This window comes from Periplaneta americana, chromosome 5 (genome assembly GCF_040183065.1).
Source record: "Periplaneta americana isolate PAMFEO1 chromosome 5, P.americana_PAMFEO1_priV1, whole genome shotgun sequence".
NCBI lineage: Eukaryota > Metazoa > Arthropoda > Insecta > Blattodea > Blattidae > Periplaneta > Periplaneta americana.
The window spans coordinates 63,292,220-63,309,008 of record NC_091121.1 but is presented as its reverse complement, the minus strand read 5'-3'; the positions used below and the strand labels follow the sequence as shown (position 1 = coordinate 63,309,008).

The 16,789-nt window shown below is 36.1% G+C and overlaps 1 protein-coding gene and 1 non-coding gene across 2 annotated transcripts in view; one reads left to right on the top strand and one right to left on the bottom strand.

The window, feature by feature from the left end:
* The window catches only part of LOC138699766 (homeobox protein TGIF2-like), a 188,695-nt gene that overhangs the window by 148,102 nt on the left and 23,804 nt on the right, over positions 1-16,789 (bottom strand). The window lies entirely within an intron of this gene.
* TRNAN-AUU (transfer RNA asparagine (anticodon AUU)) lies at positions 15,337-15,408 on the top strand. Its single transcript has one exon. It is a non-coding gene; the product is annotated as a tRNA-Asn (tRNA).

The following is a 16,789-nucleotide window of genomic DNA, read 5'->3' as shown; positions in this document are numbered from 1 at the left end:
GAAGAGACAGAAAATAAGGATATTGGTGATATAAAGTTCACTGGCGACATCGAATTAAAAATGAGTAGAGGGCATGTCGTCGAAAGAAAAAAAGGTTACTTACTTATGGCTTTTACGAAACCCGGAGGTTCATTGCCGCCCTCACATAAGCCCGCCAACGGCCCCTATCCTGAGTAAGATTAATCCAGTCCCTACCATCATATCCCACCTCTCTCAAATCCATTTTAATATTATCCTCCCATATACGTCTCGGCCTCCCCAAAGATCTTATTCCCTCCGGCCTCCCAACTAACACTCTATAAGCATTTCTGGATTCGCCCATACGTGAAGAAAACGAGGTTAGCTGAAGAAAATCGGCAAAAAACTGTCTTTGTTCTCAAATTTCACCTAACAAATCAAGATATGAAGTCGTATCATACGTTTGGAAAGTCGAGAAAAGTAACAATTGAAGGGTTGATAGGAAAAACAACCCATGTCAAAAAAAACACTTTTTTCAGGGGAGCGGAAAAACATTATATCTCGTTATGTAAAAGGATAAGAAACTTAAAGTATAGGTATAAATACCCCAATGTTTTATAAATATATTGCTTGTATTTTAAGCATACACAGACGCCACATGATTTTAGATTTCCATTAGTACCAATATCTCATTTTTGGCTAAAACTGACATGGGTTGTTTTTCCTATCAACCCTTCAATTGCAGCAGCAGCAGCAGTATTTTATTTAACGGTTTGAAGCGACTGAGGTGGTTAGTCAGAGTGAAAATTCAACACTGCAGAGAAATGGCCAACAAATTTTCCCTGGAGCTCTCTTTCAGAATTAATGTTATTTTACATGTAAATCCACATCGGCCGTCCTGTTTCACTTCCCTCCTGGAGGATAATACCTCAGTCCAGTGCATAGTCACGAAGCTCAATACGTAGGGAATATGCATCCATTGACAGTTGAACTTTAGTTGCTAGCCACTAGGATCACTACTATCGCACGGTCTATTGTTCCTAGTACTCTCAGTTGCTAATCGCTAGGAGCATTGTATCGCGAGAAATGCAAAAAAAAAAAAAAAAAAAAATCACAAGTTTCGTGACTATGTATACCAGAAGACTGTGGTAATACGGTATACTAAGGATTTTACCACTCTTTAAAATACATTCGAATTTGAATTCGCGATCCACGGATCCGAAGTAACAATTTAGCAGAAATGAGTTTACAGAAAAAAATCTCTGAAAAACAAACACACTTAAAGCAGTGACAAAGGTGTTTAGCGACAGGTTTTCGCGAAATGGCCATGTTACCCTTGGCGGCACTTCACCACTGCCGTTACGAATATTGAGCTTTATGCTGGTGGGTCGCACACATAGAGTTAGTATATTATACTAACTCTGGTCGCACATCCACCTTCCATGATGTACCACGGGGAGAACGACAAATTTCACACTCACTAGATCGCTAACTTAGCATCGGAAAGTGAGGCCGGAAGTCACCATTTTTAAAGCGTGCAAGAACCTGTGTCCACACCACAGAGTTCTGTTATATGCTGTATAGATGTGTAGTTTACGTATGAGCAGTAGCGGCTGGTGACCGAAATCCTCGGTGAGGCCTGTAGTAAGTACGTAGTTTAAGCAGGCTACTTTCCATACAAAATGCTTATTATTGATGATACTTTATTATGATTGACATTATTACTATTATATTATTATTATTATTACTATTATTATTATTATTATTATTATTATTATTATTATCAATAATGAAAAATAATATGTCAATCTTAAATTAAGTTGCTAAGCTGCGAGTTGATTTCAATAGGCTTAACTATTTAATTTTTTTATAAAGCAACGAATATTATGCTCAACTGAAGAAGCATGTGTTGAAATTCCCCTGGAAACATTTTTTAGATAGCTGAAGTTTCAGTAGACATACTGTTCTCTCTTTTTTTTCTGTTGTTTTCTGATAGCAACAAGCACGACCAACAGAAAAGTTCATTTCGCACCACATTACCAAAGACCCACTTATGTTACTCACACTAGGATGCATTGAAAGCTCTCGTTTTAAGATTATCTTTCTGAAAAATTGTCAGTGATGGCGTAGGTCTGTATTAATTTAAAACTTTCCTTTTTCCAATATTATTTCCTATCGATAACGACAGGCTACTCTAACAATGAATTTATTACAATTATCATCATTATTTCTAACATTTCTTTCGATTTCTATTTTCCCGAAACACGTAACTACAGTGGACCACACGACGATTCACAACTGTTATTCCCATCCCAACCGACACTTGAGACCGGCATTGACACAAGACCGGGTTCTGAATAGGAGAAGTGAAGGCTGATGGATGAGGGAATACCTGCTAGGCCACGAAGCCACAAGAAATGTGCCTCAGTTTCAGCTTTCCGTGGAAACATACGAAATGCAGAAGTCAGACCCGGCACGAGCGATCCTGGCCTCAGGAACAAATTTTACTGCAAGACAGGTCTATATTCATCACAAAGTTTTCTACTTCTACAACTTTATACGCTTCATTGAAATAACTAATATGTTATATACGACTAAACACCACTAAATTTTTGAGTTTAAGGAAGCAAAGTGGCTTGAGGCCCGGCCTCACTTGCCTCAGCCAATCAGCCGCCACTGCGTATGAGTTAACATTACCACAAAATTCCTATGTTATGTCTCGTTTCTGAATGCACAAACAGTTATTACGTGAGTAATACGTACTTTCTTCTTCGCTCGATAGGCTAAATGTATTGCGAAACAGCTAATTCACGGCCTCGGCTTCCGAACCAGTTCGCGATCTAGATAGGTGTGAAATCTGCGGAGAAAACTATGACTGTAAATCATTAACTTGTAGAAGAAAGTTTGAGTCATTGGTGAGCAGCCAGGTACAGAGGTGAAGGAGATTATAGAGGAGAATTTTTTCTGTCTTCTTCGCTTTTAATTCACAATGAATACAATACACTGTAACGGCGGGAGAAGTTCACTGACAGTGCGAAATATATGTACGCGAAGACGTAGGCATAAATTTGATACTTCCCACTGCAGTACTGAAATCATCATTAACTCTGTTACTACGCATCAACTGTCCTGCCATGTTTCTGCGATATTCGCAGAGAGAGAAATGGAGTGATAATGCTGCATTCTTCGAACAAAATTCCATTCTCCAAATTTAAACTTATCTTTGAAGGTATATAAGATTTAGCTATAAGAACGAGAACAAGGCATGAAGCTATTCGTATTTGTTTCATTTTCCACATCTAGTAAACTCAACCCTCTCATGAATATACTGCGCATCGGCTGGACATGAAGGCAACACGTCACCTCGCTTGTATGCATTTTGATAACGATGTATATTTTCTACCCTGCACCTTTATTTACCTACGAGTAACATGTGAACACGTCTACAAATCATCTAAAAAACATTGACTATACCTAAATATGACATTCATATTTAAATAAGATTCCATTAAAATGCATTTAAAATTACATTTATGTTTGATTCTTTTTTAGCTGTTCTCTTATTGTAACATGGATCCCAGTCGCAAACGTGGAAGTAAGGGATGAAAGCCCATTTACGGCTTCTAAGATAAAATTTCTCCGTGATAGCCGAGTCTGTAGAATATATATTAACTAACGACGAAATTTGACTACAAATCTTTTCATAACAGGATAAAATATATCACAACATAGTATAACTAAAAACATCACCTAGAATAAACTCGTACAGACGTACAGTATTTCTAAATTCAATTTCTATTATAAACGCAAAGAAAAAATAATTATGCCAGAGCTTGAAGAAATTTTCTTCACATAATCCGTAAACACAGATGATTATTATAACTTACTTACTGGCTTTTAAAGAACCCGGAGGTTCATAGCCGCCCTCACATAAGCACGCCATTGGTCCCTATCCTCAGCAAGATTAATCCAGTCTCTATTATATCCCACCTCCCTCAAATACATTTTAATATTATCTTCCCATCTACGTCTCGGCCTCCCAAAGGTCTTATTCCCTCCGGTCTCCCAACTAACACTCTATATGCATTTCTGGATTCGCCCATACGTGCTACATGCCCTGTCCATTTCAAAAGTCTGGATTTAATGCACCTAATGAAGAATACAATGCGTGCAGTTCTATGTTATGTAACTTTCTCCATTCTGCTATAACTTAATCCCTCTTAGCCCCAAATATTTTCCGAAGCACCTTATTTTCAAACACCCTTAACCTATGTTCCTCTCTCGAAGTGAGAGTTCAAGTTTCACAACCGTAAAGAACAACCGGTAATATAACTGTTTTATAAATTCTAACTTTCAGATTTTTTGACAACAGACTGGATGATAAAAGCTTCTCAACCGAATAATAATAGGCATTTCCCATATTTATTCTGTGTTTAATTTCCTCCCGAGTATCATTTATATTTGTTACTGTTGCTCCCAGGTATTTGAATTTTTCCACCTCCTCAAAGGATAAATTTCCAATTTTTACAGCAAAATCAAAATGTACATTCTACATACCACCAAGACAGCAGCAGTAATAGTAGTATATCCATTAGTTTTTACCCATCAATAATACAAACTGGCGTTAACCTAGAATTAAAAGTATTTGAATGAAGTGTCTCCGCATCCAACGTACGTAAGTCAAAGAAAAGTAGACCTACTGTATCAATTTATCACTTCAGTCTGTAACTTCTGGCTTAGTAATACTCGTAGTCTTCAACGACTCATTTTATAATAGAAAACTTCATTTACATCAACATGAATGGCCTGCAGAAAGATGCACTAAAAGAATAGCGAAAAAGATGAGGGTAAACCGCATTAAAAATCAAAATCCAGCTCCATTTCAATTGATGATGATTTAAATAGACTTATTACCACCAACACAAAAAATGAATGAATTAGGCCACCAGGACCCGTTCCGTCTCTCAAACCTGACCATTCAATTATTCAGGCCCTCCACAGACCTCTGATATTCTTTCTAAAGGTCTGCATTATAATGTAGGTACTCTAGAATCCTCCAGTCTCACCACATGATTCTTCCATTTGAACCCATATTAGCAGATATCCATTCGAGAACGTCAGATTGTTGTCCTTCCATTTATTCATCTTTCTTGCGCAAGGTTCATAATTTTGTACCATGCATAAGAGTTGGATTATTTTAATGTAATTTCAGTTCTACATCTCATGTGTTTCCCAAAATTCCTCATTACTGAATTTAGTTTATTACAATTATTGTTGATATTAAATTTATTCCTAAATCTTTATTTTTATTGTTGTTGATAATGCATATATCCAAGATATGTGACTTACTCACTGATAACAGTTTTACAGTGAAATGGTTCTTTCCCTACAATAGCTACAGCTTTGGTTTTGGGTATTGAAATGTCTATTCCACAACATGAGCTTATTTTAAATAGCTTGTGCTCAGCTTTCTGTAATTCTTCCTCAGATGTGGTCAGTAGGCCTACATCCTGATCATCGGCATTTAAAAGATTTCTGATTATTTTTCTTTCAGAGATTAGCATTCCTCTTAATCTATGTATAGGTACTTCCAGTCTTCAGTAATTTTAATTATAATATTGCTAAATAGGCCTATAAACCTTATCCCTGACGCGATCCTCTAGTAGATTCAATTGTCAGATCATTTAAAATAATTTAATTTTACCGTTGCGTCGGAGTCAGCATATAGAAGTTTCAGGGCCTTAATTTATAATTTAGGCCTATTCTATTAAATTCTAGTTTTCGTTGATTAACGGAATCAAATGCCTGCTTGTAATTGACAAAAACTACTCTCCTTAAGTATTCCTACGGATTTTGGCATATTCATTTCGGTAAAAGCATAAAGACAAAATATAAACTATTTTGTTTGTGAACTCACTTCAAATAAGAAATTTGTTCATTACTTTTACTTTATGGAAGTACAATAACAATCTAGGACTGTTTTCTTACTCTTCTTTGACCTTTCCCGGAATACCCAGTTTATACCTGGGATCATTACCGTTAGCGTCGTATTACTAGTGTTCAGCTCAACAGAAACTACAAAGTTTAATGTCACTTAACGGGTTCAGTAAGGCAGAAGTTAATCGCAGGTAAACGGCATTTTCAATTGTCCAACTGAATAGTTTCATTGGAGGTTTGGAGCCAGTCCAAGTACCTTCTGGTCTTGTCTCTCATTTGGAATAATTTACACATTCAAAAATCAAAACAGGGAAAAAGCACCCGAGGAAAGAGTTTATCATCATCATCATCATCATCATGGTTGTAAAGGCTCTACAGACTGCTCCGTTTCAATAGTCTAGCGTTTTCTAAGTCTGTCCGGGCCTCTTCGTCCTTTTAGTCTACAATTGCGATGCTTGGTGGTACAGGTCCCATACACTGACCGAAATTTCATGAGAAAATTTTCTTCATGTGGACTAGAACCAGCGCTCATTTCGCATAACTATTCTAAGGCATAAACTTTAAACCTAGCCAAAGCTAACTGAAATCATTTAACAAAAATTCATTAAAACCGTTCTTCCCTCAATTTGCGCAAAACACATTTTTTACAGTCTCGAAAAGTAACATCTCATTTTTATAAATTGGTCAGGTTTAGTAGACGAATGTGATTGATTTCGGGTCGCGAACAATCCATGAGGGACAAAGCCGACCAGCCGGCTGCTTGCCTCACGGCCTCATAGCTCAGCAGAGATGAACGATCATCCAACCAGAATGGAAGTATGTGATACAGCACGGTAATACCTCTCAGCCGTTATAGCTGGTTTTCGAAACCCAATTTCGCTATCTATCGTAGCTCTTCACATTCATCACGATGGGTGGACACCGGTCCCATACACTGGGCTAAATGTCATGAGAAAGTTCCTTCCACTTGAGGACTCGAATCAGCGCGCATTCCGTAGGTCTAACGCGAGCCTAGGCATGATACTTTAGACCACGAAGCTACGGCGGGGGCTGTATATGAATATAATGTAATTAATTTTGCACAAATTTATACAACATAGATAATCCTACATTGGAATATTAGCCGTACTTTATTTACGAAAATCAGTCACTGTAAACTGATAATTAAAAGATTTGAATAGCCTATATAATTATTTACAATAGGATTGTAATAAACTATAAGGTATTATTGCGAAGTAACCAACAGCAGTACGGAATAAAGCCGCCCAAATGAAAAAAAAAAAAAAACATTCGACCAGGAATACACAAACAATACTGGCTTATCCACATCTGACGCGTGTCTAGCCGCGAAACCAGGTGGCCCGGGTCCGAATCCCGGTCGGGACAAGTTACCTGGTTGAGGTTTTTTCAGGGGGTTTCCCTCAACTCATTATGAGCAAATGCTGCGTAACTATCGGTGCTAGACCCCGGACTCATTTCACCGGCATTATCACCTTAACTTCATTCAGACTCTAAATAACCAGAAATGTTGATACAGCGTCGTAAAATAACCCACTAAAAAATACTGGCTTGTAGAAAGGGGCTATTATATTACAAACACCCACCCGCCTGGTTTTACTTGACTTTCATATTTGCAATGAAAACGAAATGGGGCTTCTTTAACAGAAAGTGAAATTTTACAGGATAATAAAGTATTCAGAATTTTCATGACACTAATTTTACGAAGTATTTTATGTAAATGTCTAAGCTCTAACGATTCTGTTTTTATAGCATCCTGCTAAATCGGGAAAAAATCTCACAACATTCCGTTTTGTTCTTGATTGTAACTATGTACATTCTTAGAAAAATGTTTTGTCGCACAGAGACTTTATAAATCCCAGAAAGGAGGCAGTGCGCATGAAACAAAGCTAATTTTATTTCAACTAGTCTTTCTCATATCGCACGTCCTCTATGCACATTGCCTCCTTTCTGGAACTTAGAAAAAAGTTTTGTCGCATATCTGAAATAGAACCCGATATGACTATTCTCAATAGCCACTTTAATTTATTTTCTGTAATGACGTCCACCATCATCCGTTTTCAAATACTGGGTCTGTAGGCCGATTCTAACCTTCCCATTATGGGGATTATTGCATTACATTAGGCATTCACGCAGCGGGACCATTTTGGTCAAGGCCATTTCCAAGGAAAGATTATTTTTCACCTTTTTGCTATGAATTGGACTCAAGCTCGTTGGGCGTGTGGCTAGAAATAGAAACGTTTGAGTCACTGCAAAGACTTAATTGTATTTAATAGCAGCATACTGGTAATATGCAACTGACACCGTATTCTTCACTTACATGGTGTTCAAGCAAGTGTAACCAGCTAAAGGTCAAAGTAATTTCATTTCAACTGCATTTTATGTTGTAAATATTTGCAGCCCAGGGTCCAAAATACTAAGTTATAGTTCAACACCGAAACAGCCAACATTTTAATGTATCTCTCCGTAGTTTGCATCAAGACACTCCTACTGTATATTAAGGAATTTCACTGCGCATCTGCGCACTTTAAGATATGTATGTTCCAGTGCATCGCACTTTCAAAGCAAAGCAGTTTACAGATTATGCGTGACGACAGCGAAGTTCTTCCTCGAACAGGTCGAGCCAAGTTTCTTCCTTATTTTGATGCTATCAATGTTATATTACAAATGTTCAGTAATAATAATCATTCTCCGTGGTTAATGCTAGTAAATTCTTAGACTGAAATTCCTCTTCTTGAAATATAATGTTTCAAAGGGCTATTACTCATTCATTTTGTTAAACGAGGTTCTATAGAGCGGAATAAAACGCCCACCACATATAACAGGTAATGGAAATAATTTAACATTTCTTTTTTAATTTACACATTAACACAGGGATGTCAAAACGCCTGCACTGCGTCTCTCAAGAACCCGCACAACATATCCTTAAGAGCGATGTTTGTACTTTATCTCGCTGATAAGTGAACCTTGTTGGATTTGTGTTGCTTGTAGTAGGGACATGTAATTCAGGCGTTTTGACATTTTTGAACATATCAAAATTCAACAGGCACAGATATATCATTTACATATCATTTCAACGATGTTCAGCACATAAAAATTCACCAGTGTTAAAAATGTGTTCAAATTTCAATGAAATATGTAAAACATGGGATCTAGATTTCCGCACTTCTTACATGGAATACAAACATTTTCTTATTAATATACTGAAGGTAGTTGATTTTATATAATATTGCTATTTGTTACTCTGTAATTTGCCAATTATAGCTACATTTTACATTTTTGGCTATAATATCTATATTTAACTATTTTTCATGTATTTTATTTTGTATTTTTCATTTATATCTATATCTGTATCTCTTATTTAGGTAGTATCTATTTGTCTGTTCTCTTTTTTTTTTCTTTCCTTTTCTCATTTTCCATTTTAATTTTTATTTTCACTTGTATCTGTTTCATCCCTTTTTTTCCTGTTATGTTTTTTTTTTGTAAACGAATACCTGTACTGTCTATTGTAATTGGTGCTTTGCCCTGTTATAGGCATAAATAAATAAATAAATAAACTATGTGGAAAAGCCCATTATATCCGGTCACATACGCACTGACATCATTCCGCATCACTCTGAAGTCACCTATACTAGCTGCTATTGTTTTCATAAATTTCATGTGTGTAATAAAAAATAAGTTTCTTTTCTTCCACAAGTTCATATTCTACTAAAATCTCCCTGGATCTCGGAAATTTCCATCAATTCATTAATACTGCTGAAGATGAGTCTCTTGGGCAGCTTTTGATGAGACTATGGACGCCCATAGCGAAAAAGGAAATCAAGAAGAAGAAGAAGAAGAAGAAGAAGAAGAAGAAGAAGAAGAAGCGTCAAAGTTGATTTTATTTGTAAATTTCACAAAACATACTCTCGTAAATCCAGTCGCAACCCTTTTAACCGAAAAACACTATGTGCACTGGTTAAAAACTACTGACCGCATTCGAAGAAGGAAAATTTTAAGAAATCTTGTTCGCAAATAGGCTCCTATAAACGATGAGTTAATACAAACGTTTCCTAGGATAATTCTTACATCAGTCATTTTGGTCTTATATCTTCTTAGGGACCCTATCAAGGACTTCAGGTAACTTCAGAAAGACAATGACAACTTTGTATTCACTTTCGGCTACTAGTTTTAGTAGACAGTAGTACTTTTCTATTCCCTCATTTTAGAATAAAGATACAGTACTGTACAATTCGATATTTTATCCAAGAATGCATGTTTCCGACATCTCTAATAGCGAAGAAGTGGTTCTGAGCATGCCATTTGTGTACTGAGATTTCTTTTAATTAAAGAACAGATTTAATACACGTAATATACTTCTTATAAAAGATTGAACACCCCCGGAATAAGGGTCTAACACAAATGATGAAACAATGTACCTTAGACCCTTATTCCGAGGTGAGATATTTAATTAAGAAGTCTATTTGAAAAACACATTACACAATGGCGATTTAATCCAAAAAAATATATATATTTTTTTGTGATTTTTTTGTATTACGTACAAAGTGATAAATAAAATGGTACAGTTGGTACCGAAAAAAAAAGGTTTCTTATGAGAAATGATTTATTATATAAAAAAGATCTATACTGTACTCTTCTTGTGATTTTACTCAAGTTCTCAAAGCTTCTGGTATAGAAGATTACACAAGTCACCATTTCTTAAGGATTAGAGATCACTAGAATTGGGAGTAAAAACGCGAGTATGTTGTGTGCCAGCTAATGGATGAGCGATGACAAAGAAAATTACGCAGCCTTCTCATGTAATCAGTGTATGTCTCTGTTCGGTTCTTGTAGATAAGTAGCCCTACCTTTGTTTGGATTGTTTCCTGCGATTTCTGATTTGTATCCTATACCTGCATTCCTATTGTCCAGTAAAGGAGTATAGAAATAGAAAAAAAAAATCGTTAATGCCTGCTCACCTGCTAACGTTGCCAGGTGTCAGGGGAGCATTTCTGCGGATTGTGGTCGAACTGTACGAATAGAAAACCGGCCTTAATCCTAAACAAGGCTACCTACCACATATGATGACAGAGGCAACCGCGCGAAAATTATCTGTCTCAATCGGCACAAGTCGACGACTTAAGTGGCCTTCTTAGAACATCCCAAATATAGTTCTAATCCCCTTTGTCCATCTTGTCTACCACCGATGTCTTTTAACATTTTACCATATAATTAAAAAAACCAATGTTTATAAACGGAAAAATATTAGAAATGGTTACAATATACATGAAATGAATCAAAACACAAGCCATATATAACACTCAATAGAAACAGGAATTCAACAATAGTAAAAACGGCCTATTGATATACCCAAAGATCCTACACACGCAATATGACCACGGATGTTAAAGCACGTATAAATAAACTCAACTAACACAAATTAGAAAGGATTTATTGGGGAAATATAGCCTATTGTGTAATAAGGTTAAATATTTGTATTTAACATTAGAAATGCATTTTTAACGTATCAATAGTATTTCAAGTTATATAAAATATTATTACATTTTGTTCATTAACCAGAGGCCCACACTTCACTACGAGATTCATCTTCAATACTTTGTTTACTTGCATATTTCTGAATAAGGATTCCATAGTATGGTTGATGTTGAGGATTAATTGCAGCCTTTGCAGACTTCAGTTTAATTTCACCTTCATATGCCCTTTTAAGTGAAGCAAGATCAACGTTCCATTTCCCTTTAAATTTAAAGTTTTCGGTTACAAAGCTACATGATGCTGTGCTTATAGTCAAGCTATTGGATCTGTATTCTATTATTTTGTAAGATGTGATCTTCCATTTCCCCTGATTTTTTTAAAGTGGCACTGGTATCTTGATCGCTGAAAATGATTTTTTTTTAATCTTTCAACATAGACTGATCAACATTAGCTGCTTTCATGACATCTATCCACTCTTCTGAGGTGTATACAGAATCTTTCTTATTTTTCTGTACAATGCGAGCAAAATCTCGTTCACATGACGTTTGTTGAAACTTCCAGCCTTGATCATATGATGAAAATGTTTTACAACAGTATTGTTCCTGTTTTGAGAGGTGCATGCATAATTGAATACACCTACATACAGCGTTTGTATTGTTTCACTAATATTGTGCCTAAGAAAATGGTCTAGCAATGATGCAGTCTCATTTGGTGCCTGTGTAACTCTGTGTAAGGATACATAAATCCTTTGTTATCAGACACTGTGTATGCCAAAAACATATAGCCACAGCTGCCTAGCATAGAACATTTCAGTCACAGGAATATGTGGATATGGTATGTTCTGCATGTAATCGAAGACTAGCATTCTGATATACACACACTATCTCTCCATCCTTCACTAGCAACTTACATTCCTTCATATCATTGTAAAACTTCTTAGCTTTGACTTTGTGAAGTTTCTGTTCAATCTTTAGATTGTTTTTTACACATTTAATTTGTTCACAATGATTATCAAGTTTAATACAACATACAATCTCCCAAAAAATACACCATTAAACACCAATGCTGCCACGAGGGAAAAAATCGAACTATGAACTTGTGCTGTTCTGAATATCAACTTCTAGTAATGACAGTGATATTCAGAAGAACTTAGATTATGAAACTTTTGATGTTATGAATATCATTGCCACTAAAATATCCACTAAAAGGCTGGTTTTTGTGTCGTTTTGACTCTCAACATATAGGTCTGAATGAGACGAATTCAATGATACCCATAACTCATATAGTGTCAAAAAGTGGATTTGTGCTGTTCTGCATCTCATCGCTTCAATTACTTCACTTATGCTCAAAGTTTCAATAAAAATTCAAGAAAATAAACTGTAATAATTATCATATGACAGACCTAGATAGAAACTAAATCGTTGTGTAAAATCCATAATGAATAAGTTTATATTTTCATGATACCAATTTTTTTTAAATTACGAATGCGATCGTGCTGCAACTGAAATTACTTGACTATGTGTTTTGCAAAACCTAATGACTTTTTTTACAACTATGGTGATAACAGAATTTTGTGTTTCCTAAAAAAACAGGTCATCACAGATAGCGACTTTTGGAAAGGCAGCTGCTCGCAATTTCATTGCACCGTGACGAAAAAAAAAAAGCTAGAAATTCAAGTTTTAAATAGAAAGGAAAATTCTTTGGAACGATAAAGTTTTATGCTGGCAATTTTCGGGCCATTTCCAGTGCATATTTAAGCAGATCGCCTGCTCAGCTGTGGCTAGACTTCACGCCACACATTTGCTCACACGAGCTTTGTGCGATATCTCGAAGTCACACCACACCTTCCACCACTTTAACTGGCATGATGTGCCTGAGTTAAACCAGACTACGATAAAGTTATTCTCATGAACAATAGCATGAACATATAAATGTAGTTTAGTTAGTCGAAGGTCAACTCCCAAGACCTCAACAGGACACTTGTCATTATACGAACTTCCGTTCTTCCTTCGCTACAAATGTTGATTATGCAGTTTATCATATCATCTTTGGTACCTAGAACAAAAGCGAAAATGTTTGAGCAGTATTGACGTGTGTGTGCATATACTATATTCTAGGCTTGCACAATAAGTACACCCACTTTCAGACAAAGGTCAAGTATCAAATTCTCTTTCTCCGTACGCACACACATATCGAAGATGGCACAAATAAAAGATGTGGTTAACAATATGAGAAGCGTATTAGTATAGTCGTAAGTATAGCTATAATATCATCGTTGACGTATTTTTAGTAGTATTAATGTATTATATTACCACTTCGTACCAACAATTAAAAATTGCATCACATTTATCCAAAGGTTCTTACAGAAACTTTCTTCCTTTTCTTCCCCTCCTCCTTCCTTTAACACGAAACAGGCTAGTATCTTTCTCTGGAATCCAGTATTGCCTTGGTCTTCCTATTAACCCCTTTCTCGATTTTGTTTTGTCAATTTATCCTCGCCCATTCCAACAATATATTTAACAGTTTATCTTAAATGTTTTCATCGACAGAAAATACATCAAGTTCTCTCTTAACTTTCTCATTTCTCTACTTACTGACGTAGTGGAGCTTTGCATATCTATTTCTCAATCAGAAATGCAATGTTATTAGTGCGAATCCAATTCCTTATAATTCAAGATTTTCTTCCTCAGAATAACGAGGGTACCTAAAATCGTAAGACCTGTAAAGACTTTTCTACACTACTACTGTTTTAAAATATATTTTGAATCTGTCAGGTTTAACTTATCTCATCAGGAAAAGCTCTATGTTAGAAAATGGTGATCCTGCCAAGTTCTCGTCTGAGAAGGATAGAAAAGACAAATCTCTTATACAGTGATTAAAAAGGTTATTATCAAAGTGAAGAAGTATGTAGAAGGATTGGACTGACTGAAGTAATGCTCGAATAGGAACCCATACTCTCCGAATTAATCCTACGTCAGTACACGTTTTTGAATGTAAGAAATTACCTTGCGGACACCATACCAAAATATCTTTTTTATTACATAAATAAAGCATAAATGAACTTACATTACGGCATGCTGTTATTACAGAAGATGTTCGAATTGCCGACTGCCGCATTTAACGCAGGTAATGCATCTTCGAAGGAAACTGGCGCACTCTGCCAAGTACCCCAGGCATCTCACGGACTCTTTCCAATGCTGCAAGTATTCTGACTGAAAGTGTTTCTGGGTTGTCCATCGGTGTCTCATAAACAAGTCTTCTCATAATGTCATCACAGAAAGTAATCAAGAAACGTCTGCATTGCTGTTTCTTACATTCAGAGGCGTGTATTGACTCAGGATTACGTCGAAGAACATGGCTTTCTATTTTAATATTGTTCTAATCCGTTTCTCTCTATATGTTCTTTCAGTTTTGTAATAACCATATGACTCGCCCTGTATAACCGTAGAAAAACAACTTGCCTAGGAGAAATAAATAGTTTCTTTATGCTTGAGGATTTTGAGAATTGTTACCTCTCCAAGTACAACATTATTAGCGAGACGTCGGAGGGATGGATTTAAAGTTACTGCATGTAAGATGTGTAGATCGCTGTAGTCGTTGTCCTCCTCCTCCTCCTCATCATCATCATCATGAACAACAACTTCAAGGATAGGTGTCGGTTAGAGTTCCCGAGTAGCTCAGTGGTAGAGCGTTGGTACGTTAAACCAAAGGTCCCGGGTTCGATACCCGGCTCCGGAACAATTTTTCCCTCGAAATTATTCAAATCAACTTTACAGGGAGTTATACCTGAAATCTTGATTTGCATAATACACGTCAATGTTCGTTAACAGAAAACCACAATTTAAGTCACACGGAGTTAGTGTGCACTCGAAGTTGGTTGCTTGACGGTTGTCAGCCCACTTTGAGGTCTGTGGATATAGAGGGAAAAATTGGATCGGTGTCGGTTAGAGTTCCCGAGTAGCTCAGTGGTAGAGCGTTGGTACATTAAACCAAAGGTCCCGGGTTCGATACCCGGCTCCGGAACAATTTTTCCCTCGAAATTATTCAAATCAACTTTACAGGGAGTTATACCTGAAATCTTGATTTGCATAATACACGTCACTGTTCGTCAACAGAAAACCACAATTTAAGTCACACGGAGTTAGTGTGCACTCGAAGTTGGTTGCTTGACGGTTGTCAGCCCACTTTGAGGTCTGTGGATATAGAGGGAAAAATTGGATCGGTGTCGGTTAGACTTCCCGAGTAGCTCAGTGGTAGAGCGTTGGTACGTTAAACCAAAGGTCCCGGGTTCGATACCCGGCTCCGGAACAATTTTTCCCTCGAAATTATTCAACAACTTCAAGGTTTAAACTAATCCGGTTTGTTTAGCCCCCATAGATTTCGGAGTTTCCAACTTTTTTTTTTTCCGTCCACGTTTCATCCTCCTCTAGGTCTATAATTCTTAGTTGTAAAGTAGTTTTAGTATGAGAGTATCTGGCATTCCGGCATTCGTATTAAGTACTGTCTCCATCTTTCTCCGTATTTATTTTTTCGTTCAAATTAAAAGTGATTGTTTTATTCTTCTCCAATTTCGTTATTTCTCTTCTGGTACAATAACCCGCAAATGATGTAAGATCTCTCGTCTCTTAAAATTTCAACTCCTCCATCTGGAATAGAGATAGCGTCCAATTTTCACGGCTACATTAAGATACTGGGACAGCCATTGTCTTATAGAATTTTATGAGAATTTCAAGATTCAGATTATAAAAATGCCTTTTGACTTTGCCAAACAAGTATAAAAATTCTTGTAGCTTTCTTATTAAATCTTCATGATTTTTTATAAAAACATGTTATATCCAAGGTAAATGATATTATTTACTAGTTCAATAATTGTGTAGTCAATAATAATTTTTGTCCGCAGGTGATAGGTATTTCTTCTAAATGCCATTACTTTTCCCTCTTGAAAGTTTCTGCTATTTTGTTCAAGTTACATAGTCCATGTTGTAAATTATCTTCGGTTTGGGCAATAATTACTTCCTCAATGAATAAAATTGTATTAAAAACAGATACCGTATGTGTAGATAGTAGCATTAATTATAATAAATTTCATTTTCTGTCTTTACACACAAATTGGCAACAGAGAATCGATCCAGCGTGCGTTAAAGGATCGTATCAAATTCCATTTTACATTGTACATTTCACTATATATATATATATATATATATATATATACATATATATATATATGTCGAAATAACCTTATCTGACATATAGAATACCAGAAATGACAAACATGGTTGTTTTTTTTTAAATACAGTATAAACATAACATTAAGTATACATGGTATGTTATCCATAGAATTTTTGAGTCGATGGATAGTTTATAAAGTTACACACGTTCTTTGTCATCTAATACAAATTTGATT